The sequence below is a fragment of the Macrobrachium nipponense genome, chromosome 3 (assembly GCF_015104395.2).
Source record: "Macrobrachium nipponense isolate FS-2020 chromosome 3, ASM1510439v2, whole genome shotgun sequence".
Classification (NCBI taxonomy): domain Eukaryota; kingdom Metazoa; phylum Arthropoda; class Malacostraca; order Decapoda; family Palaemonidae; genus Macrobrachium; species Macrobrachium nipponense.
The window spans coordinates 131,111,877-131,138,349 of NC_087202.1; the positions used below are offsets into that span (position 1 = coordinate 131,111,877).

Here is a 26,473-nt window from a genome sequence, read left to right on the forward strand (position 1 = left end):
CCACTATTTCAATGTTTATAACTGCCTACTTTAGTTCAAGCACCAAATATTTCTTCAACTATCACCTTAAACTAAATTCAAGACAGTTTCAAAGTTATTCTTGCCTATCTTCAATTTCCCCTGCATCAGATCAGCAAACAAAATTATAATTACCTAACAATTCCTTCTATTTTCACGATTTGGCTGCTGCACCAAACTAAAAGTACATAGTATATCTATTTCATGAATGAACATATTTATGATAAAAAAAAATATGATTTACTGTAATGATTACAGCACCCAACTATAATATTAATGTATAAACAGCAAAATACAGCAATAAAAATCTAGTTTTGTCTTTTGTTTATGTTTAGAATCAGCTGATGGACGTTTATTACCGAAAGAATTATTTAGGAAAACAATTTAAGTTGCTAAAAGAAACTAATTTATTAATGGAATTATTATTATTGTTAACTTTGTACCTAATAGTTTATGATATTATGATAAAGTAATTCATACTTCATTGAGAGAGAGAGAGAGAGAGCAGCTTGTGACGAGAGTAACTGTTGAATAGCTTGAGATAGCAGCTTAGGACGAGAATAGCTTGAGAGAGCAGCTTGGGACGAGTACTGTTGACTATCTTAGCTCGAGAATAATGAAATTTGTATTTTAAATATTTTATGATGATAAGAAATGAAACATGTTTCATTTATATATATATATGATAAGAAATGAAACATGTTTCATTTCTTATCATAAAATATTTAAAATACAAATTTCATTATTCTCGACCTAAGATAGTCAACAGTACTCGTCCCAAGCTGCTGCTCTCAAGCTATTCTCGTCCTAAGCTGCTATCTCAAGCTATTCAAGTTACTCTTGTCACAAGCTGCTCTCTCTCTCTCTCTCTCTCTCTCTCTCTCTCTCTCTCTCTCTCAATGAAGTATGAATTACTGTATCATAATATCATAAACTATTATGTACAAAGTTAAGGTATTCTCTAGTATACTGTTATAATATTCTTTTGTATACTGTTATATGTGATAATCATTGAGTCAACTATAAAAGTTGTATTGAAGCAGTTTCGTAAATCACAGAAAGAATAAAAATATGGCAACACATATTTTTATTCTTTCGGGGACCATCTTGTTCTTTTATTACGATAATAATAGATCAGTATTATAGTTTTTTTCTGTAAGTGATGAGAGAGAGAGAGAGATAGAGGTTTTTGCTATTTACATTCATAGTATTTGAAAAATTGTGATTGAGTTTTATTCTAAAAATGCATTTAGTCATGAAAAGAAGAAGAAAACAGTAATTAGCGAATCTTGCTCTGTGATTTCGTTAATTTTCCGGAATATACGTAGCATTTGGGCTTCACAAAAAAAGTAAGTAAAGTGATTTATGACAGAGTTTAGAGGATATGTACTTACGTAAAAATACATTGGTACTTTGTAGAACGGTGACGTCACGGTGGTCATATGTATTTTTTTCGTGAATGAACATACATTTATGATAAAAAATAGTTACTGTACTGCTTAGAGTACCACACTGTAATATTAATGTAATCACATCAGAATAAAGTAATCATTGCTCATTGTATACTGTAAACATGTAAAGTGTATTTTTGTCTTTTGAAAAATGGATTCCCCAAGGAATTATTCCTTGAAGAGGCTTTTTATTATGAAGTTTTCGGCTGGTAGGCCTATGAGTATTTTTCTGCGAATTTAAAAAAAAAAAAAAAAAATTGTATGTCGACATTTAATATGTCCAATCGGCACCTGGGAGACAGTTTATCTCGACGTTTAATATATCCAATCAGCGTAAGAGGTTAAGCTAATGAGATGAAACAGTAACAATAACATTTCCTCTCTCTCTCTCTCTCTCTCTCTCTCTCTCTGTGCAGAAGTTTGTGTGCACTATGTGTAAATTAAAGACAAGAAATTAAAATAATGATCCCTGAATATGTTAATAAATGTAGTTATCTTGGCTTTTTTTAAACTCTCTCTCTCTCTCTCTCTCTCTCTCTCTCTCTCTCTCTCTCTCTCTCTCTCTCTCTCTCTCTCTCTCTCTGAGTGTAAAAAAATTTGACTAACTCCTTTACGTTTATTTTGAATATTGACTTTAATTTAATGTGACGCCGTAGCGTGGAATGATTTCCTTACATAAAGTTTGGAAGAAGAATCGCTTGGAATAATTTTTAGGTGAATAGAACGCACTACCGATGAATGATTTACTTACATTACTGTAAAAGGTTTGCACTAGACTATTTATGAGTTACGACACGTTTACGTTAATTCTTTTAATGTAATTGATCGCGATTTACTGTTACTGTCCATAGTTACCTAGCTCCCTTAGTGACAATTGAAAAATGGCAGTAAAGATTTTAAAAGAAATTAGCAAAGTATTTGTTAATGAGGTTACGTTAGGGTGAAACGAAGTGAGATCGAACTTTCGTTCAGCGAGCATGTGAACAATGCAAGTGGAACGTGATAGATGGGTGAGGTGAGGCAACATGAACATGCGATGGAAAACAGATGATGTTGGAGAAAAAAAACATGCCGTTTATAACTTGACAAAAATTCTAATTTATTGTTCAAAGCAAAACAACATTAAATTTTCTTGCGAAATGCTAGATGCTAGTATGAAGATTGAAATTATTTAAGTGAAAAAATCTAAAATTGCTTTATTTGACTTAAATCTTTACGATAAAAGGTTAAGTGGTGGATTTAGGCTTACTGAGTCTCTGCCTGGCGATACAAGATTCGCACCTGAGCAGAGAGGGGGAGAGCTAGCTACAACCTACAAGTTGCCAACACGGAAAAATTTGAAAACTAATTTGAATATAAATTTCTTCTAACACTTAACAGAAAGGAATTGTACACTTCCTTTGCCATAACTATTAGCAGAAAACCCTTCTAGCCAGCTAATGTTGCTAATACATGCTGTGACCTTGGCAGAGCATTCCCTAATTCTAACTAGCACTTTCTGGCATCTAACAAACACTTGGTCGTCTTCATACAATGTGCGGCATTAATTTGTGTGCTGCTAACTTTAAAGCCTTTGGTGCTTTCGCTGTTACGACTGTGATGTCACAACTTTTAATATCCCTTCTAAAACATTTATTTCATTAAACACTTCAATTACTTCTTAACGTACCGTAATGCAAACAATGGTTATAATAATGATAAGGTAATAGTAATGATGATTTACCCTTACCTGCTGCCATGACTCGTGTCCTTCATGGCTAAGAATTTATTTACGCCTTGTAAAAAACAAATTATTTACAATTTACGCTTTTGAATGAATGAATAACACTTCTGGCAGTGAAGAGGGCCTTCTTACCCTTTGAGCCCCAGATCCAAGACTGTCAGTTGCGCTGATGTACGACAACGCCACGTGGTGTATGTGAAGAGGCAAGGAGGCCTGACGTCCCGGTTGCTGTGCGACCTGACGGAGGAGATCTTAGAGTGGACCTCGAATGTTGGCTCCTCCCTGACGGCAAGGTTCATCCCCGGGAAAAAGAACGTCATAGCAGGTGGCCTCAGCAGACAGGGCCAGGTAATTGGTTCGGAATGGTCCCTGCAGTCAGAAAGGGCATAAGAGCTGATAGGAAGGTGGGGGTCCCCTCTCTGGACCTGTTCGCCACCAGTCTGAACAACAAGATCCCGTTGTTTTGCTCCCCGGTGCCCGATCCGGCAGCAGTATGGGAGGATGCCTTTCAACACCCATGGGAGGGATGGCCTAGACCTCTACGTGTTCCCTCCATTCGGTCTGATCAGGCAGGTCCTAAACCATGTAATGATCTCGAGGGGAACATTCATGACCCTAGTGGCTCCTCTTTGGGCAGACAGGGAGTTGTTTCTGGACCTGCAGTTCAAGATCCTTGGGAACTACCATGAAGGTGGGACTTCCAAAGGCAGCCCCACTTTGAAAGGCTCCACAAAGGCCTTCAAACACTGTGCCTTCACGGGTGGAGGTTGTCAAGCGACTGCTAGTGAGGAAAGGATGCTCTCGGAGGACTCTCTCATATGTTGGGCTACCTGTGAAAGTCATTGGTGGCAGTGTACCGGGCCAAATGGAAGACCTTCATGGACTGGTGCAAGGGCCAGGGCCTCAAGCCCTTGGAGGCCAAGATCACCCACATAGCTGACTTCCTAGCCCACCTGAGACTCGACAAGCGTTCTGTTGGTTCTGGCTCTGAATGGTCCAGACCTGGCTGGCTCCAAGGACCTGATGAGTTTCGAAGAACAGTCCTTACCTTGGACAGTCAAGGTTCCTCAGTTGGATGTAGCTAGGGTCCTGGACTCACTGAGAAAGCCTCCCTTCGAGCCCCTTAAGGACATCTTGGATAGGGACCTGACTCTCAAGACAGTGTTCCTACTTGCCCTGGCCTTCTCTAAGCGGGTTGGGGAGCTACACAGCCTCTCGTACATAGTGGCTCACTCCAGGGGGTGGAAAGAGCTCGCCTTCCGGTACGTTCCCACGCTCATGGCCTAGACCCAGAACCCATCAGCCCTGGACGACAGGTCGTGGAGTTCTCGATTCCGGCTCTCGCGAAGTCAAAGGACCCCAAAGATCTCCTCTTCTGTCCAGTTCGAGCGGTGAAGAAATACTTGGGCAGGATGGCTCACCTCGGGCCGGGAATCGAGAACCTGTTCGTTACCGTGGGCCGAGATAAGAAAGAAGTCTCCAAGAACACCGTTTCGTATTGGTTGAGGGAGACAATCAAGAGGGCTTACGAGGGGCTGGTCTCCCTGCACCGAATAACGCTAAGCCCCACAACATCAGAGGTATTGGGACCTCCCTCTCATTTTCGAAGAATATGATGGTCTCCCAAGTCCTAAGGGCGGGCGTGTGGAGTAGACAGTCCACTTTCACAGCCCATTACCAGAAGGACTGCACGAGGTCGTCTCTCAACTCCTTCGAGATAGGCCCCGTGGTGGTGGTGCAGCACAGAGTAGGGGGCGGGATTGGTGTGGATGTGGGTATGAATGGCAGTTCCCTGTGTGATCCCTGTTCCTTCCCTTTCCCCATACTTACCTTCCCCTCCCTTACCAATGGGCTTCTGGACTGGGATTCGGCCCCAGGAGAATTCAAGGTAAGCCTTGTTGATTACCTGATGGTTTTCAGTACAAACTCTTGCCTTACAGGACTTGTTCCAGTTCTGCCCAGGGCTTTGCCAGGTCCTTCGGGTTTCTCCTCTCGGGTCACAGCCCCTTACAGTACCTGGGCCTCTCCTCCCTTAGTCTCCCTCCTCCTAAAGACTAGGTCTCCGATAAAAGCAGTTCAAGGAAAGTATACAGCTCTGGGAGAAATGAAAAATTCTTAGTAATTTGTATTTTTTCTAGCTATACTTACCTTGAACTGCTTGGAAAGCAGGCCCTCCCTACCATCCCCACTTTCTTTAGGGTAGGAGACTGGGCTTTTTGGGCTTATGAGGAAAGACTGGCAGGAAAGGTCAGAGGTCGGGCAAGCTTCGACCCTTGGGCCATGGACCTGGTGGGGTAGGGTGAATAACTGGAATTTTCTGGTAGGTTCTGGATTTGACAAATCCAGTTATCTCCTATAAAAGCAGTTTGAGGTAAGTATACCTAGGAAAAATACAAATTACTAAAAAAAATTTCCCCTTAACCATTACTATTGCCATTGTAACTTTGAAACATTGCCACTTGAACTAAGGACTACATGTAATGTAATTACTGTTGCTGTTGATAGTGTTGATGCTTATTGTTCTGTTGATTTTTGCAATGTTACTCTTCTTATGAGTTAAATATTAGTTTTGCTACTGATTTTATGTTAATTTTACATCTTTTGGGAGACATTGAGCTGAACCCCTGGGATGTTACTCAGAGTAAGAAAAATTACAGATACTCAAATACTCTGGTCATCAGGTCAAATTTTCTTAATCTCCAGATTTGATGTTTTCATTTGAGACTTTTAAGTTAAAGGTTGAGTTTTTAGTGCCAGAGTTTGATGGGCCTGACTAGTTATCGTAGCAACATTCCACATGCACAAGCTATGGCTGTATATATAGTACACTAAATCTGGATGACCTATGTATCGTCTCAAAATTTTGAATGTATAGGTGCCATGAAGTTCTTTGTTTTAGGTTTCAATGAGTTCTACAATATTATGTATTTGAAGTTTACCTGAATCCAAATATCTATTATTTTTATATGACTGTCTCTCAGAAAGGATTATAATGGCTCAGTCTCAGGAATTCAAAAGGCTCATTGGTTGTTCATACACTGTATAAACCCTCAATCCTCTACAATAGGAACTGCTTGTGTTGTAGCTGAAGTATGACCGTTAAATTCCTTAAAAAAGGTGGTTAGGCAGTAACTACCGTTCGGTAGGCATGGGAGACCTGCCTGCCCAGATGAAAAAACTCCAATTTACTTGCATCCGTCTCCAAGTGATGATGCATTTGTGTAATTGGCATTGATTGATATACAAATTTTTTTTTTTTTTTTTTTTTTTTTTTTTTTTTTTTTTTTATAGAGCCTTCCTAACTGCATGTCTCCTCTTTTGTGTTAAGGGTTGGCAGCAAGGGAGAATCTACGCCCTTATCACTTATTCTTGCCCTTTAATGCAAGGGCGTAGTGGTATATTTATTGTGACATTCATGTTTGGCTTTGGAGATTTACTGCGAAGAAACTTGGAAGGTTTGCCCTTTGTATTTTTCTCTCCCAGTATTCCCCATCGCCTTCACTATTTTTGCTAGTTTATCAGAGCAAGGGGGCTGTTTGTTGATGATTGAGGGAGCTCCCTGTTGGATTGCAGTGCCCTTTAATGTGAAGAGAGTATCCTTTTTTATCATTTTCTTATATCTGCATGCTAACAGTGAGCGATAGTAGATTACAGCAGTGGATGGTTGTATATCTCTTCTTGTTGGCTATCCTAACTCTTGTAATTGTACTTGTGACTCATTAGTATGCTGCAACATTGGCCCTCGAGTGTGTAAATGGTTCCCCTGCTGAAGAAATCATATTGATTTGCTCCTGTTGTCCTGGAGTTTCGTCAGTGGACAGCGTCTACACGACTGCCCTGTGGTTAATTCTACTCCTGGGCTGACTGTGCTTCATCCTTTAGAAGTAGTCCTGCAGAAGTAGGTGAAGAAGTCAAGGAAGACGAGGTCCCTACAGATGTCATCTTCATCGTCGTCATCTCGCGCCTCTTCACCTTCCTCTTCGAAGGCTTCCCGACCTAAGACGACGAAGGCAGCTTCTCCTCCCCCTAAGAAGTCTCTCCACGAAACTTCCAAGGGTCTGCAGCCGGCCCCCTGTGAGGAAGCAGTTGGCTCTTTCGTTGGCTCACCTGCTCCTTGTTGGGGGGGTGGGATCATGACACTTCCTCAGGCCCTAGTGTTTCGGGAGCCTCAGGAGTTCAAACCAAGGTTTATTATCCTTTGTCTGGTACCAAGGGTGTTGCTCATGGAACCGGGTCCATGTCTAAGACTCACCAGCAAGTTTCTCTGAATGTACAACCCCCCAAGGGTTGGCCATACATCCACAGTCAGTGATGAGAAGTGTCTTCGTCATGACAGTGGCATGGGGCGAGAGAAGGGACCAAGTCATGGCTCGGACCATTCTACGAAAATCAAGCCTGGTTTTTCGTCAGGAGCCCAGGTTGATGTCGCTGCTCCCTGGAATAGGACATCTGGAAGAGCTAAGAATTCGTCTGTACAGTCCTCTCACTAGAGGTTTCAACCTTGAAGAGGGCTGGGATGTTTCGTTAGGATGATGCATGTTCTCGCCAAGCTGCTAGCCGTGTCTACTACCAGCATTGCCGCTAGCCATTGCACTGCTAGCAGTAGTGCTGCTGCAGCAAGGCAAGAACCTTGGTATCCTCCTCGGGAAAGTCTTGCCAAGACAGACCATGCTCTCATAGAACCACGTTGCATCTGAACCACCTCTCTTATTCCCTCTACTTCCTTGGGCAACACTGGGAGGGGCGAGGTGAATGGGAGAAATCTGGCAGAGAGCTGTCGGCAGGAATCCGCGTCGGTTCTTACATTCCTGGAGGGGTCTTAGGGTCCCAGTGGACATAAGCCCACGTTGTTGAGAAGGATCTTCTGTCAATGATGGAGAGACTTCTCTCCATCTCGACACCTGGTGTTCCAACTCTTAGAATTTGAACACACAGAGACTATGTTCTCCGTAGCTCTTTCTGTCCTTTGAACGGATTCCAATTCGCAGCCCCTTTGGGGTCTTGTGTTTTGGGAGCCTCGATTGCATATTCTCTTGAATTGCACTCTTAATCCATTCTTAAATGCTGCTTATAGTATTGGTTGTTATGCTTGTTCCTCCACAATTTTTACAGAAAGCGATGATTATGTGACTTAATTCAGGGGTCTCGCCGAGTGCTGGGATTCATTGGGACTTCTGGTATTTTCAGATTGATTTGGTTTTATAGGATTTCCAAACACTTGGGTGAAAAAGACATTCCTGATAATTATTACAAGAATCAGGACTCTTGCCTTCTGCCTGGATCCCTTGGTCTGAGTCTGAGCACAGGGATAAGGCAAGGCTTGCAAGATTCGGGAATCTCACTGAGTAAGGGAATTCTTATGAATTCCAGCACTCTTCGAGTGCTCGCTATTGTGAGTGCTTGGATTATAAGGTGTGCCCAGTACAAAGGAGTTTACTCATCAGTCTGGTTTGCATTTGTGCAGAGCATGGTGCTGCATGCCAACACCTTCTGGGTGAATGATCAAGTCTTCGTGTCTTTTAACCTTAAGGTCCGAACATGTAGGACAGCAGACACAGAATCCCACTTATTCTTTTTGGAGCTTCAGCCTCGAAGGATTACAGTTAACCCTTTAAAGCCGATTCGATGTATTAAACATCAACATAAATTGTCTGTTGGGTGCCGATTGGACGTATGGTACGTCGATAAAAAAAGTTTTTCAAAAAATTCGCGGAAAAATACTTATGGGCCTACCAGGCAAAAACTTTTGAATCGCGCCTTGGGGGATGCTGGGAGCTCACTGATCAAGGCGTTGTTTTGTTTAAAATCGTTACGCAGGCGCGCAAGCGCGAATTTTTTTCTTATAGCACTAAAAAGTATCAGTGACACATCTCGGAAATTATTTCGTCACTTTGACATAATTTTTGCACCATTTTAAATTGGCCGTTACATGGAGTATTATATATGAAAATGTGCGCAATTTTATGTAGAGTACAATAAAAAATACGCATGATTGTAGCTTTTATCAGTTTTGAAATATTTTCATAAAAATAACGAGAAGTGCCAAAATTTCAACCTTTGGTCAACTATGACTCTACTGAAATGGTCGAAAAACGCAATTGTAAGCTAAAACTCTTATATTCTAGTAATATTAAATCATTTACCTTCATTTTGCAACAAATTGGAAGTCTCTAGCACAATATTTCGATTTATGGTGAATTTATGGGGGGGAAAAAAAAATTCCTTATGTCCGCGTGGTGTAACTTCCGAAAAAAATTGAAATTTTTTTGTCTGATTGTCGTAATGTTTGCACCATTTTAACAAAGTTTTATATATTAAAATGTGTGCAATTTCATGTAGAATATAACAAAAAATAATTGAAGGTTGTAGCTTTTCTCATTTTCGAAATATTTGCATATAAATCACGATAAATAGAAACAAAACCACGTTCGATCAACTTTGACTCTACCAATTGTCAGCTAAAACTCTTACAGTCTAGTAATATTCAGTCATTTGTCTTCATTTTGAAACAAATTTGAAGTCTCTAGCACAATTTAGATTTATGGTGAATTTTAAAAAAAACTTTCCTTCCCTCCGCGCGCCGATTCTCCGCCACAAATCTCCGAAATGCGTACGTCTCATTCTCGTAATATTTGCTCAATTTCATATTAGGCGTTTCACAGTTTTATATATGAAAATGTGCACAATTTCATGTAAAATACAACAAAAAATAATTGAAGGTTGTAGCTTTTCGTATTTTCGAAATATTTGCATATAAAAAAAATATCTAAAAAAATTTGACATTCGGTCAACTTTAACTCATCCGAAATGGTCGAAAACTGCAATTGCAAGCAAAACCTCTTACAGTATACGTAGTAATATTCAATCATTTATCTTCATTTTGAAACAAATTGGAAGTCTCTAGAACAATATTTAGATTTAAGGTGAATTTTTGAAGAAAAAAAAAATTTTGTTACGTCCGCGCATTACGAATTCATGCATCATTTTGTGATAATATTTTCTCTGTGTTGCTTTGATCGTTTTCAATGTGTTATATAACAAAATGATTGCAATTTAGTGTACAGTACAACGAAAAAAAATTAACTCTTTAGCTTAAACCTTTTTTTTCATTTCTGATAGTTGCATACTAACCTTCAGGCAATGACAAAAAAAGGGGCCAAAATGAACACTTAATCTTGAAAACTAAGCGCGCTGTGATGTTTTGAAAAAAATATTTTTTCCACTTCGGCGCTCACTCCGAGACCCCCTCGGCATACGGGAGACAATTTTTATTATACCCCATCGGCGTTAGAGGGTTAATTGGGAAGAAGTGATAGTTCATTGCAAAGGATTACCACCCATAATTATGTGGTGGTGATCTGCTTGGCACATAGGGAGTGGATGTTGGGGTACCTGTGCGAATGTGATTTAAGGTAATTGCGGGAAGAACAGTCATTATGTTAGGATGTGTAAAAAACAGTGTGCTAAATGTGTTGAATGTGGAATAGAAGGTCATGTAGCGAGTGTGTTTAGGCGAAAGAGAATGAGTCAGGCTGGGAATTTGGGAAAGTAGGTGTTAAGGGGATTCAGTTGGGCGAGTCCTATAGTGTGCGACAGTATGTTCGGGAGAATGCGATGAGTGAATGGTTGAGGGTGAATAAGTATGAGCCGAGCATCTGTGAACAAATGGGTCTGGGAGATTGACAGTGTTTGTTGAGTATGGAAGAAAGTGGAAGAGTGTAGAGAAAGAAAATGGAAAGAAGCATGAATGGCATGGTAAAGGTGTTATTGGTAGTGTGTGAACGGTTGTTACAGCATGTAATACGGATGACTGAGGGAATGAATTATACTTATAGTTTGTGGGTTTTTGTGTTACCTGAGATAGGTGAGACCTCAGTGGGGAGGAAACTGAGTAGTAAGGAGGTAGTTGATAGGGTGGATGAATCTTGGAAGAGTTTGACAGAAGTATGGATGAACTGAGTGGTTTGGTAACAAACAGAAATGGGGAGATATTGGGACCAGAGCTAGAAGATGTCGAAGGAGTGAATTAGATTTGGGAGGATAGTAGTGAGGGAGATAATGGGAATTTGAATGAAAGTGGTTTGGAAGAAGTGAATGGCGATGTAACAGAGAATTTATGAGGGTCCTCAATCAAGATCCAGGGGGCCTGCATCCAAGGATCCTTGGTTGATGCGAAAGGCGATCTAGTGTGGATGTTGCAAGTGTAGGGAGATGTTGCAAATTCTACTGGCAGAGAGAGAGAGAGAGAGAGAGAGAGAGAAAATATCTCATCAGTGGCAAGAGAAGTGAGTGTGTCTGGGAGCAGGGCTGGTGGTGGTCAGAGTTTTTTTGGTAGCAGTATTATTGATGGTCAGTTATTTTGTGGGCCTTGAAGCCCACACTTATGGCACCGATAAGCGGTTATTGGCGAAATAAGTATCTCGTCGCCAAAAGTATGTTTTATTCCCTTAGATTTTCATGCTTTGCTTAACCCCTTCGCCACCGGCCTGCTGCATTGCTGCAAATGCTTGCATACTGCATGAGCCCCGTCGACCGCGAGTATCAATCATTACTTGCTCCCACTAAATTTCATGTTATTCATATTTTTCCTTTATATTCTTATGTGAAAACATTGTGTGTACGGACATCAATGAATATTTTTTACCCCATTGTCAAAAAATTACAAAAAATATAGTAAGAATATCGGAAAAAATAGGAATATTTAGTGGAAAAAGTAATTGCAGAAGTAGGAACTGTTATAAAGTAGTAGAAATAAAGTAGCAGAAAAAGTAGTAAAGTATTAGTAAAATAGTAGTAGTGGTAATAGCAGTACTAGTTTTCTTACTGAATCAGTTATTCCTAGGTTTTATACAGAAACAGCGTATACATCAATGAATGTTTACGGCACTGGTAATAATAATAATAAAACTACATTAATTTTATACAGGTTATTCTCTATTTTTCTAATTATTGCTTTCTCGTTGCTTAAACTGGTGAGCAACGCACCGAAGGTTGACATATCTCAATTAGGTAGAACGATTGGATTTTATTGGTAAAAATTTCAGTTGCGGTTGTCAAATTTTTGGGTATATCCCGTAGAGTTTATTACAGATAGATTTGATGTTAAATTCTATTTCTTTTCTATTCTTTCCTGATGTTTCGTCTGAATAAACCTCAGACATCCTCTTGGGCGGAGGTGGGTGAAGGACTGAAGTGAGAAGGTGAATCCAGCTGCTTATATTGCGGTGGCGCAGCGGGGGCCGTCGTGCCGCTGCCTTTTCATTGGCTCGTGGGTGGGGAGCTTCTTTTTCATTGGCTGCCTGGCTGCAGGCTCAAGCCAGCTCCCGATCGCATGCTCAGCAGGCACGCCGATCTTCTCAGCTGCATATCATCATGTCGGGCTTCATTTTGATTGGGTAAAGGCCGCGTGACGTCACTGCTGGTATTATTCATCGTATTAATGTCACTGCTGGTATTATTCATCGTATTAATGTCGTCTTGGATTGGGGCGTTTTCGGTCGGCAATATGGTGATGTTTGCCGTTACTGGAGTGTTTCTTCGGATGCAGGTCGGGAGCAAAAAGGCCTCCTGTGTCGTGTTCATGGAGGGCTTTTGTTCCTGGATGAGTAACGCCTCCAGGAGGCGCAGACGGCGAGGGTCGGGTGCTCTCCCTATTATCCTGGTGTTACGGATAATACAGTCGCGGGAGATTGTGTCTCGGTGGGCGGTGAGGGCGTGGTTCTTGATAGCCCCTTCTTGGGCATGACAGGAGATTCTCTTCGCAAGACACATGGTAGTCATTCCAATGTACTTCCCAGGACATCCTCGGGCGGGGCATATGTAATGGTATACTACGTTCGTCTGCTTGAGGGGGTCTCCTGATGGCGGTGAGGGGTTATTTTTCATGATAAGGTCTTTTGTTTTACGGTTTTTGTAGTATATTATAAGGTCCACTATAGAAGGCGTGGACCTTATAATATACTACAAAAACTGTAAAACAAAAGACCTTATGGGTCTGGGCGCAAGTCACAAGATGGATCAGTTATGGACCGCCAACCTTCATCGACAAGAGGTTCAATGTCTTCCAAACACTCGTTGTCACTGTCAACCTATAAGAAATTATCACAATCATCATCTGATAGATTTGGCAGGTACTCAGACCCTGACTCTGAAACACTATCATCTGACATGATACTGAAAAAAAACATATAAAATAACTGCAATCAAAAGGGAAAAAGGTTTAGAATTCAAATGTACATGGTTTACGGACAAAATCGTAATCCTTCTCAGATAAATAGCCTGAGGCGCACTGGCATATGTTGGCCAGTACCCCTCCTAATATCCCATATGAAAATGACGTCACGACGTCCATCGGACGCTCATTGGTTAGAATGAATTGTGGGTGGAGCTTCAGCACACCTCTCATACACAATACTGTGTCTGGAAACCATCCAAGCTGAAGAAAACACTTTGCTTTTTGAGGAGGGATGGAAGACGTACACGCGTACGTCGCAGTCTATTATTATTGTACCGTAAAAGACGTACATGTGTACGTCCCAGTGCTGAAGGGGTTAATGACGATTTTCTCTTTATGGCGCCCCTGATGCTTATGGCTTGTTTTTTTATGAATATTTTCGAAAACCGCCACAGAACGAAGCAGCCGATAACCAGTTACCTGTATTCCTTTTTGTAATCTCTCTCTGTATGGTAAAGCTTGGAAGCACTCGTAGTGCATTGCAGGTTGCCTGGTACAAGTTTTACAATAATATTTTGTTTCTTTCTGACCACCAGGTTTGTCTGTAATTACATACAATGCATTCGACTGTTTTATTTTTTTCTTTCTTGGGTAATTATATGCAACTTTCCATATAACCTTTCCTGTTCATCAGGTGTGCTGCTTCCATTTTGAGCTGCATTCCTTACATTCCTTACCAATTCTTTTACCAATTTATTCCTGAATTGAAGATGAGTTAATATTTAACTCTTTTGACTTCATATGAATATGATGGGGAATGAAACTATTCACTATGACAACTTCTAAAAGGAAAAAATAACTTTTTCTCCATCCCTTCTATGATTTTTGTAGGAAGCAGTATGAAGATGTGTAAATGATCTGCACAATCCACTCCTCCCATGTTGTAAATGTATTCAGAAACCATAATTGGGTTTTTAATAACTTGTTCCACACTCCCTTCCGAAGTATGGCAATGTTGGGTGGTTCTTGCAGTATGGTATGTAGAGTACATGGTGACGTCCTTAGCTTACCTAGATACAATATGGCATCGCTTGGTTTTCACATACAACTTGATTGTTCTTTGCGATAATCTTTTTCTCTTCACTTGAGGAGGAAGGCCTTTCCCATTCATTTGAGGGGGAAGGCCTTTCCCATTCGCTTGAGGGGGAAGGCCTTTCCCATTCGCTTGAGGGGGAAGGCCTTTCCCATTCGCTTGAGGGGGAAGGCCTTTCCCATTCGTTTGAGGGGGAAGGCCTTTCCCATTCGTTTGAGGGGAAAGGCCTTTTTCATTCGTTTGAGGGGGAAGGCCTTTCCCAATCGTTTGAGGGGGAAGGCCTTTCCCATTTGTTTAAGGGGGAAGGCCTTTCGTATTCGTATACAAGTAGTCCCCAGTTATTGGCGGGGGTTCCATTCTTGGCAGGGTGCTGGTAAGCAAAATCCGCCTTCAAGTAAAACTCGCCAATTTATGGGACTTATGGCGCCGAATTTCAGTTAATGGCACCTCTGTTGGGTATGTTATGATGCCATGACTATGCCGATCATCAAAACTCAACCTGTAATGGCTCCATAGATTGCCGATTTTCACTAGACAAGTGCCATAAAACCACATCACCGTTAACCGAGACTGCTGATAACACAGGACTGCCTGTATATTGTTCCTGTGACGTGAAATATTTTTCTTCAGAAGTTCCGCAGATGGAGGTAGGTTTGTTTAAATGCAGTTTGTATAAACATGATATCCAGTTTCTCCTGTGGGATTTATAACAATGTCCACTACATTGTGTCAAGGTAAGAGTGGTGAAGAGATGACCAGCATAACCTAGCCGCACTATAGTAGCTTTGCCATAATATGGAATGAAACCTAGAATATATCCCGTCACCGCATCTGCAATATCATAAATATTTTGATTCCCCATTTTGTTGGTATTTTGCCATTGTACAATTTGAAAGCAGTCCTGCCCTTAGCACTGTGGACTTGTTGCTTAGATGGCATCCGGGATGATGATAACGCTCAGATAAGTATTCATAAACTTGCTTTATCTTTGACATCCAGGATGCTGGGGGAGCACATGAAGACCCCAGAATATCTGGAACCATTTTTTTTCTTTGATTTGCCAAAAAAAAAAAAAAAAAAAAAAAACAAAAAAAAAACCCCCCCAAAAAAAGCAAGCTCTTGTCCACCCATTGCTTGGGTAAGAAATCGTAATGCCATGCTAATTAATTATTGTTGCATGAAAGGCAGTAGTTTTCACTACAATTATTTTTTGCCAGTTTTTTTATCCTAGAATATTGTTGCAGAAGCCTTTCCCCTACTTATCCATTCTTCTATGTAGCGATTCATTTCACCTCCAATCATTTGGAAAAGTTCATGTGTAAAAAAAGAGCATGGAAAACTTCAAAGGAATATTGATAGTTTGATCAGGACAGTTGAATTTTGCATTTCCTGTGAAAGGAACTCTGGGTAATTAATGCATTTCTTCACGAAACTTCCCAGTTATTTCTATCGGCCCAATTTTCATAATTTGCGTTGTCGTCTTCAGGGGACATAACCATATCGTCAGTGCATTTGTCTTTGTCTTCGTCAGGAGATTCTGCTTCCAGGTCTTCATTCAAGATGATGATAAAATTATTGACATTGTATGTGGAAGAAGCAGCAGACAGTTCATCATTTTCACCTGAATCAACATCTGAATTTAGTATTTCCTCTCTGTTTCAAGAAACTTCTTGTGTCAGACATGATTAACGAAGTCTGCCAAGTGTATGATCATCTGGGTGTTGGGGTACCCTGGTTTTATTGGGGTATGGTATTGGAATAGGAATAGCTGCTTACAAGGACTGAGAGGACTGTCAACCCTGAATGACTCCACAAACCGCAAATTTATATAAAATTGTTATATAAATGTTATATCTGCTGTTCATTTAGCCAGTTTTTTCCAAAAGGAAAATTGCCATTCTCTCTCTCTCTCTCTCTCTCTCTCTCTCTCTCTCTCTCTCTCTCTCTCTCTCTCTCTCTCTCTCTCTCAGAGCCTGGCTTCGATCTGAACCTATCATTTGGGAAAGCTGGCTGTTAGCTGGCCTTTGATCAGAAAGGTTTAGTAGTCATTAACCAGTCAATGCCTATCACTTCAGTGCTTGCCAGTGCCAAATATATATGCACAAATGTAGATTGTAGTTTTTTACGATCTTATTTAGCCTAGGAATGTTGCAATATTTATTCAGATGAGTGATGTTTATATATTGTGTTATTGATTTTCTTTTAAGGGTTATAGAAAGACTGTCAATGCTTGACTTGTCATAGCGTAAGTGGCATAATCCTCTGTTTGTCTTCCATTCACAGAACAAGTAATTTCTCCTTCTCATAGAGGTGACTAACTTTTTCTATTCACAAAGCAGTTTCTATTCACAATGCAGTAGTTTTTACTAATGCCAAAGGTTTCAACTTCTTTAATTTGTTGGTGACAGTTTGGCACTGGAAAAAACTGAAATTCCAATTAGGAATGTGATTTCTGCCTGCATATGTATTAATTGTTATTGCTAAGTCAAAATATTATAATATGAACTGTCAAAACTCTGACAGTGACTTGTAGCTTTTGTAACTGGTAATTTGAAGTTACAGAAACTAGTCTAATTTTATATTTTATGTAAAAATGGTGATCATTTTTATTGTAAAAGAGTGAATTTAATTAGAAATGTTCAGTATCGCTGACCATTATTGCTATAATCCCTATTTGGCATTCACTGGTGTTCTTTATCCTCTTGTTTCTAAATGTTAAATTTGAGTGATTCCCCTTGGGGAAAATTGTTGAAAACTTTCCATATACTATTTTGCAAGAATCCACTCAGAAAGATTATGAAATCAGTAATGGAACTGAATTTCTTGGGTGCATTTTCAGTCAGTCATGCTTAGAACTTGGAAAACTTTATATGTGATGTTACATTTTTATCTTTAATAAGGATGACGGTATGAGCAGTAGGGGACGAGGTCGAGGACGAGGAAGAAGTCGTGGATTTGGTAGAGGACAAGGTCGTGGTAGAGGTGGTCAAAGTGGGTCTTGTTTCAAGGTAAGTTCTTTAGTAGTTTTCAAGTTAGGTTATCTCATAACTTTATTTGTAGGTACGTACTAGATTAGTCTTTTAATTTGGTAAGTTTAGCTTATGAAAGGCCTCTTCAGAAAAGATTTTGTGTTCCAGTAAGGAGATTCTTTAACATAAGGATGTATTTCCATACTTTAGTCAAAGTGCCCTTCATATTTAGAAGGGCAACATTTTTTTTTTTTTTTTTTACTACAGGCAGTCCCCGGGTTACGACGGGGGTTCCGTTCTTGAGACGCGTCGTAAGCCGAAAATCGTCGTAAGCCGGAACGACGCTTGGAAATATGTCTTAAACTAATAAAAAGTTATAAAAACCTTACTTGTAATCCTTTGGTTACACTACATGTTGTTTCCTGTAGTTTTATGTAAAACCTGGAGTATTTTCATAAAAGAATGCTGGTTCTTGAAGGTAAAAACTATTGTAATCCTCTGGTGACACTACATTCTTGAAGTTTTATGTACAACCTGGAGTGATTTTGCAAAATCTTGAGGGCTACAAGAACAGCTGATTACTATTTACGTATCATATAGACTAATTAAAGTAAATGTATCTTTAAATAGGCTTATATATTAGTATCAACAAAACATTTCCTGCCATGAGTCAGAGGCCGTTTAATGAAACTAACACTTCTCTGTCCTATCTGTTCAGAAAATAAACGTTACGTCAATCCCCGAGACCATTGTTGCCAAAGCGTCTCTCTCTCTCTCTCTCTCTCTCTCTCTCTCTGATCAAATTACATGGGAAACTTGCATACGATTGCCCTAATATACGAATGTTTTGAGATATAACAGAAAATTTGCGAAATACAAGCTTTGATATACAACGAATATTTGAGATACGATTTTGCGATGAGTGTTAGTTGTATAGGCGACCGATAAATGGCGTTCAGTCTGTTTGTTTGTTGGTGCTGCATGTTAACACGTCGTTGTTTAGTTCGTTGTATTTGCGCCTATTTTTCGTATTATTTTGTCTATTTTATTATTAACCATGGGTCTCAAAGCTAAAGACAAAGCAGGTGATAAGAAAAAACCCAAGAAAATGATTTCGATGGAAGCAAAACATGAAATTATAGCAAAGCATGAACGTGGCGTTCGTATCGTCGATTTGGCAAACGAGTATGGTCGAAATCCTTCTTCAATATCCACGATCATCAAGCAGAAGGAAGCTATAAAAACCCCCGAGACCATTGTTGCCAAAGCGTCTCTCTCTCTCTCTCTCTCTCTCTCTCTCGCTCTCTCTCCTCTTCTCTCTCTCTCTCTGATCAAATTACGTACTGGATAATGTCTCTCTTTGGATACTTCGATTATGCCAAATATTGAGGGCTACAAGAACAGTTGATTACTATTTACGTATCATATAGACTAATTAAAGTAAAACGTATCTTTAAATTAGGCTTATATTATTAGTCTCAACAAAACATTTACTGGCATGAGTCAGAGGCCGTTTAACGAAAAACGAACACTTCTCTGTCCTTAACTCGGAGCGTCGGAAGACGCCTCTCTCCCTCTCTCTCTCTCTCTCTTCTCTCTCTATCTCTCTCGCTCTCTCTCGCTCTCTCTCTCTCTCTCTCTCTCTCTCTTCTCTTCTCTCTCTGATCAAATTACTGGATAATGTCTCTCTTTGGATACTTGGAATTTGCGTTGTAATCTAACCAGAAACTTCGTTTTGTTATTATTACTGGAAACAAGCAATGATTTTTTCATTATTTGCGCTTTTGGACTGTTATATGTAAACTAGTATGTATTCATTCGCTCGGAAACTAGTTCCGCATATGAGGCGTCACTAAAAAACATAGAAAAATACAACATAAAAAGTGTCGAAAATCATCATAATCTCAAAATTTTTGTTGTAATCTAACCAGAAACTTATTTTTATTAATATACTGTGCTAAACTATAAAGGATTTTTATCATAGTATGCGTTTTTTAAAAGCGTCGTTTAACTCGGAGCGTCGGAAGCGTCAGCGTCGTAACTCGGAACAAGCGTCGTAACCCAGGACGGATTTTTCCATTGAATATTTAAGAAAAAGCGTCGTAACCTCGGAACGTCGTAAGCCGGAACCGTCGTAACCCGGGGACCGCCTGTAATTTTAATTAACATCATGAATAATGAAGAATCTTATGGATTGGACATTGGCGTGATCGGAATGGGGACCATAAGCGAGTTTTGATGGAAAATTAATGTAATTTGACAATAATACCTTGAGGATGGAAATATGGGACTGTCTGTGGCTTTTTTTAATATGCATTTTGAATACACAAGGTGTTTTCCCCTTGTTAAAAGAAAATGCCATGATGAAGTCTCATGATTACACAGAACTTGTTGCTCATCATTGGAGGTGTGTGATGGGGAAGAGGGCTGTCAAACTTGTGGAATTTCCTTTCTCCCTGTTTCAGCATCTACACATTTTTACTCTTCTTTCTCATTATTACTTCAACCTCAAGATTTTATTAGCTGCTTTTTCCCACTTGGTTGTCCAACTTTTTTTTTTTTACTTTCTTTTCAGTCTATATCATACAAGAATGCACACTTTTGCTGGGATCTTGCGGTCCAGTTTGCCTGACAGTTTGATTAGTGTGCGGTTGATTTATTTTGTGTAATGCTCTCTTTCCAAATTTTTACCAATTACACTGCAACTAATAATGAAAATTCTCTCTTGGGTAACTGGAAATTTGACCTGAAGTTCATTTATTTTATTTTACATTTAAAGCAATCATGATACTTTTCAGAATTAATGTGCAAAATTGAAAGTTGCAGAGAAAAGCAATTTTCCTAATGACAAAATAAAGATAGTTATACTACACTGTAAAAGTTAACTGAATTTGGTTCAGTCTTAGAGAAATAAGCATTTAGTTTTGAGAAAAATAAGTTTTGTGAAAACAGCAAAATAAAATCTTTTTGAATTTCAATAATCCTAAGAGAATATGGTCATCTAGAGCAAGTAATCATATCTTTACAACCAGTTTTCTCTGAAACCTCCCATAGAGAGGATGGGATATTTTAGTGCTGACAATTATTTTTTAATAAATATTTTTAACTTATTACATATTTTTTAATAAATATTTTTAACTTATTACATGCGTTTTTTTACCATTTGTCCTTCATAGGGCTGTACAAGCTATGAACAAAATTGTCCATGAAATAATCAACCATTTTTTTAGCAATAATGTTTCAATATGTTTGTTTACACAGTAACGAAACACCCAAGTATCTGGTCATTATACATACTAATCAAAATACAGTTACTTCACACAGTTACTTCACACAGCCAAATTTAATTATTTTCATGATGTAGCTGCTGCACAAAACTATTTTATCGATGAATACATCTATGATAAAAAATTATTTACTGTAATAATTACAGTAGTGTAATATTAATGTATAAACAGCAAAATACAGCAATAAAAGTCTAATTTTGTGCTTTTAGTTGCAAATCATCTGATGGATGTTTATTACAAAAGAATTATTTAGGAAAACAATTTACTTGCTAAAAGAAAGGAATTTATTATTGGAATTATTTTAGAGAGAATAATAAAAAAAATTATGTTCGTTACATATGAAATTTATATTTTAAATATTTTTACGGTGTAAGAGATGAGGCATCAATAGTGATAAAATATTCTCTTCTATACTGCTATAATAGTATGTGTGATGATAATCATTGAGTCAACTATTAAAACTTGTATTGTAATACACCACCTGCACACCTGAATTAGCCCTGGTCTCTGACCAGCCCGAACAATATCCTTACATGCTTACCCAACATTTGGGTAAATTTTTAACTGGCAGCGTTACCAACATTGCAGGTAAAAGAAGAAATCTACCAAGTTACCTGCGCAAACCTTGGCAACACTGTCACCAGGACTGGCCGACAGAGCGCTTCCCTTCCAATCGTTCTTCATGCTGTCACTAGCGCGCTCCCCTTCCAATTGTTCTTAGTTCGCTCGACAGCATGGAAACATCCGTCTGCAACCGAACTTTTTGGTGTTGCTCGACCTCCACAGTTTTTATAGTTTTTTCTTTTGATAACCTGGATTACTTTCGGATTACGCCTTTGGTTTATTCAGAAGCCTGCCACGTCTACACCCCCATAGGAACAATCCTGCAGTGGAGACAAGGAGCACATTGATCTTGCGCCAATTGCAGGAAAAGGATGTATACCCTCAGACATGGACAGTCTTTGCATTCAGTGCAACCTTAAAGGTGTGACGAAAGTAGGGAGTGGTAGTCTTACCAGATTTAGGTATATCTGAAACACAGGAAAGCTTTAGCATCTAAAAACAAATTAGGTAGTTGAGCCTAAAATGGCAGGGGAAAAATATTTAGAAAGTGTTCTATTTAGAAAGCTAGAGTATAGGTTGTCGTCTAGCATGACGAACCTTTTTGCCAATTTCATGTCTAAGCTTAATGAAGAAATAGATAGTAATAGGAATGTCGAAACTAAATGTTCTTTTTCAGCTCTCCTGCCAGTTCCAGAATTAGCCTTAACGGGTGCCTGGGGTACTGGATGCCCACAAACCCGGAGGGTAAGGCCCCCCCCCCCACCCCCCCCCCCCCCCCCCACCCCCAGGTAATTTGCAGAATTGATAAGGGGAACCGTACAGATTCCCGAAAGCTATCTCTTTTCTGTTTTAAACTTGAATATATGTACATTTACATAACTGTGGATTTGTTTCTCAATTTGCAGAATAGTACGAATTTAGTAGCTTCCACTTCTTTGGGGTTGGGTACTTTTGGTAGACACTGTCGAATTTCCTTCTTCCTCTCAGTCGGTAGACTTAGGAAGGGAGGCCACGTTGGATGAAGAAGATTCTCCTTCAGAGTTATTGGTTCCGCCTGCGGGAGAGAGCGAGTATAAGCAGATGGTGGAATTTATCCATTCCTTGTACCCTCAGTCGAGGGTTACAGAGGAACAGGTCCAGCCCAATCAAGCAATGTTCGAGGAACTTTACTCTAAGAAGCCGTTGGTTCCACAGACGTCTTGTAAGTTACCGTGGTTCGGTCAGGTAGAGCAAGCACTGAAAGATGCAGACAGTAAGTTAGCTGCGGTGGTAGGTTCAGTCAGAGGATATTTCCTTACTTCCCGGCTGGAAGAATCTCTACGGAGTAGCTGGTAACCCTTCAGCAGGTATTAGAGTTCCACTAAACAAGTCGGTCACGGCTCTTTTGTCCAGGGTCCCATCAGTTTCTAGACAGGTGGGCATATCATTACGCGAAACAATGTTGTTGAAGGATACATTCCATAACCAACCGGAATGCTATATCCCTCACCATGTGAATGTTATCAGGACTTTTGGGTTTCCTGAAGAGGGATGGTTTCATTCCGTCCGATCCGGTTATGTTTGACAATCTAGTGATATCAGTGTCCATGGAGTTAGCGCATCAGGCCAACGTATCGGCAGATTGCATTACCTTCATAGGTAAGAAGAGAAGGGATCTTTTCTTGAGCCACCTTCCACCACTCTTCCAAGGTATATCCACAAACGGGTTCTATTGAGAGCACCTCTTGCTCTCTGCGATAGTCTATTTGAGGAGGAGGACATGGCTAATATGGTCAATTTCATGTCTGGCTTCAACGGTGGAGCCACAGCAGGCTAAGGTCGGAATGGCTGCTCAAGGAGCTAGGTCCCCTAAGGGACCCTGTATGTCTAATCTGGGGAAGCGCTCCAGCTCACACTCTCGCATGGAAAGTGTCATCTTCAGGCTCTTGTAAACCTTCGACAGCAAGGAAGGTTTTTCGAAAATAGGAGACAATACCCTTGTCAATGCCAGTAGGGGGTTGTCTGTCCCACTTCAGACACCTGGAGAGAGGGGTGCAGAGAGTTGGGTGGTGGAGGTTTTGGGGAAGGGTTACAAGATACCTTTTCTTTCGGTTCCTCCTCTGTCCAATTCCCCTTTACACCTTCCCAGTTATTCCCCCTCTTCCATCAGGGCAATAGCTCTGGCGGCGGAGATTCAGTCCTTGTTAGAAAAATGAGCGACAGAACTAACTCCCCCCTCCTGGGGTTTCTACAGCAGTATTTTTGTCACAGCCAAGTCGGAAGGGTCTTGGAGATCTGTTGGGTCTAAATCGTTTGGTGGTTCCTGCCAAGTTCCACTTGGAAACTACTCGGTAGGTGCCGAGATCAGTCTGAAGAGACGACTGGATGATTTCGGTGGACCTCAGGGACATCTACCTCTAGATTCCGATTCATCAGGATTCTCAGAGGTTCCTTGGGTTCTCAGGTCTGTCGGGAACTTAACAGTTCAAAGTCCTTTGCTTCGAACTGACCACACCACCTCAGGTGTTTTTAAGGGTAATGTCTCCATTATCTGCAATTATGCACAGTCAAGGTTTCCAGATGAGGCAGTACCTCGACAATTGGCTCATTCAAGCGTCGTCGCTGAAAGAAGCAGTAAGAAAAGAGCGTGGGAGTTTTTGCTACATCTTTGCCAGAACTTAGGTATACAAATAAACATAAAGAAGAGTTCCATGAACCCCTCTCAGGAGAAAACATACCTTGGTATGAGGATTTAGACGGTTCCTTTGAAGGCTTTCCCGACTCGAGCGAGCGCAGGCAATCACGAGTCACCTGGAAAGGTTTTTGTTGGAAAGGGCGCAACCAGAAGCGAATGGCAGTCTTCTGGAGAGAATGTCATCCCTCTCCTTACTGGTGCCGCGGTCTCGTCTCTGGATGCGCTCTCTGCAGGCATGTCTCGGGAATTGCTGGGACTTTCGGGAAGAGAGCGTAGTGGTGGTCTGTGACGATCCCTGCCTAGAGGGTCTTTGGTGGTGGTCAGAAGAGCAACATCTGACAACTGGAGTAAGTCTATACCACTGATATCGGACGTACATCTGTACACAGATGTTTCCGATCAAGGGTGGGGTGCAACCTTAGAGGAATCTCAGGCCAAGGGCCTTTGGAGGGATTCGGATCAGTAGGAGAGTATAAACTTCCGTGAACTAAGTGGTAGAGGAGGTCTTAGATCAGTTTTCAGAATTGATAGAGGGAAAGACAGTAGCATTGTTTTTGGGCAATACCACAGCATTGGTGTACCTGAAGAAAGGAGGAACAAAGTCTTCGATTCTGAATCTAGTGGCTCAGAGGGTTCTCTGTTGGTGCTAGAGAGATGGGGTCTCCCTCCTTCCCCAGTTCGTAGCAGGAGGGCTCAATGTCTTGGCGGATGCTTTGAGCAGGTCGCAGGAGGTTCTCGGGGGAGAGTGAACACTAGTTCAAAAGGAATTTCTCCTCTTATTAAAGAAATGGCCTGCCACAATAGACTTGTTCGCCACAAGGGTGAACTTCTGTGTACCGGTATACTTCTCACCGGTGGCGGACCCCATGTCCTGCGGAACGGACGCGATGCTACTTTAGTGGGACAACCTACAGGTGTATGCAATCCCACCTTTCGGCATGATTCAGCAGGTTTTGTTAAAGCTGAGGAACAGCTTAAGCATGGAGACGCTCTCATAGCTCCCTGTTGGCCGGAGAGACCCTGGTTCCTGGACCTCTTAGAAATGTTGACGGAGCCTCCATTAATCCTTCCAGAAAGGATGGATTTGCTCAGACAGCCACACTTCCATCTCTTTCGCCAAAACCTCTTGGAGTGCTGAAGCTAGCTGCGTGGAGACTGTCAAGCAAGCAGCACGAAGTACAGGCCTCTCTAAGGCAGTGGGTAGACGGCTTTCATTTTGCTTAACCCTGGATAAGCTTCGCTATTTTGGTACCCCTTTAAAGGTGCATGGGGTCAAACTCAACCCGAGCGCCTAGAAAAATGTGGAAATTAAAAAACTAGCTATGCTGTACATTTTAATTTCTAAAATCAATTTCACCATTGCTGAACACTACTGAGAAGATAATCATACCCCTCTACAAATTTAATATTTATTTCAAATATGTTAAAAAAATAATTTACGAAAATATTTACAAAAATAAAAAAAACACTATATACACAAAAATTGAGGGAATCCTTCCTAAAACTATATTTACAATATGTGACTGCCAGAAAAGGTGTAGGTCCCTAGAGATCAAAATCTGAAAAGAAAAAAAGGTTTAAGTTTCTTTGGCCAAAAAAAAGTCCAAAATTTCACATTTTCGGTACCTAAATGAAATAGGAAGTGGCTAAATTTTTTTTATAGAATAAACTCGTATTATCCTAGAACGGAATTATGTAAAAAGATCAGCACTAAGATGTAATTTACTGTTATATCAAAAATTTCTCTCTCTCTCTCTCTCTCTCTCTCTCTCTCTCTCTCTCTCTCTCCTCTCCTCTCTCTCTCTCTCTCTCGCTCTCTCTCTCTCTCTCTCTCTCTCTCTCTCTTCTCTCTCTCTCTCTCTCTCTCTCTCTCTCTCTCTCTCTCTCAAAAACAATAATATATGAAAATATATACAAAAAATACAAAATATGCTATATACAAAAAAAAAAAATAGAGGGAATCCTTCCTAAAACTACTATTTACTATATGTGACTGCCAGAAAAGGTGTCAGACCCATAAAGGTCAAAATCAGAAAAGAGAAAAAAAAAGGTGTTTTTTTGGCCAAAAAAAAAATTGTCAAAATTTCACATTGTTTTTGGTACCTAAATGAAATAGGGAGTGGTTAATTTTTTTTTTTTTTTTATAGAATAAATCATATTATCCTAGAACGGAATTATGTAAAAATATCTGCACTAAGATGTAATTTACTCTCCAGTATGTCTACTTTGCCCCCAATCCTTCGTTACACAAAAACTCAAGCTTTTTGCCATATAGGTGTCAGCAACCTCTAAATTATCATCACCACCACCTTCTAATTCCATTAGAAATAAGTTGATGACATCCATGCCCTGAGAATACTGCCTGCTGACCATTGTTGATGAGAAATGCAAAAAAAATAAATAAATAAAAGGAAGCTGAAAAATTGGCATTTGAAGGAAGTTGGACTAAATGGCAATATAAGGCATCTCAGCCACAACCAATGGTATGCATAATGTACACACGCCATCTACCTACAGTTT

The 26,473-nt window shown here is 40.2% G+C and overlaps 1 long non-coding RNA gene across 1 annotated transcript in view; it reads left to right on the forward strand.

The window, feature by feature from the left end:
* Positions 1-26,473, forward strand: part of LOC135222291 (uncharacterized) — an 81,056-nt gene that overhangs the window by 19,262 nt on the left and 35,321 nt on the right. The window contains exon 2 of the long non-coding RNA XR_010316266.1: positions 17,360-17,467. This is a non-coding gene — a long non-coding RNA (uncharacterized LOC135222291). The remainder of the gene's footprint in view (positions 1-17,359; positions 17,468-26,473) is intronic.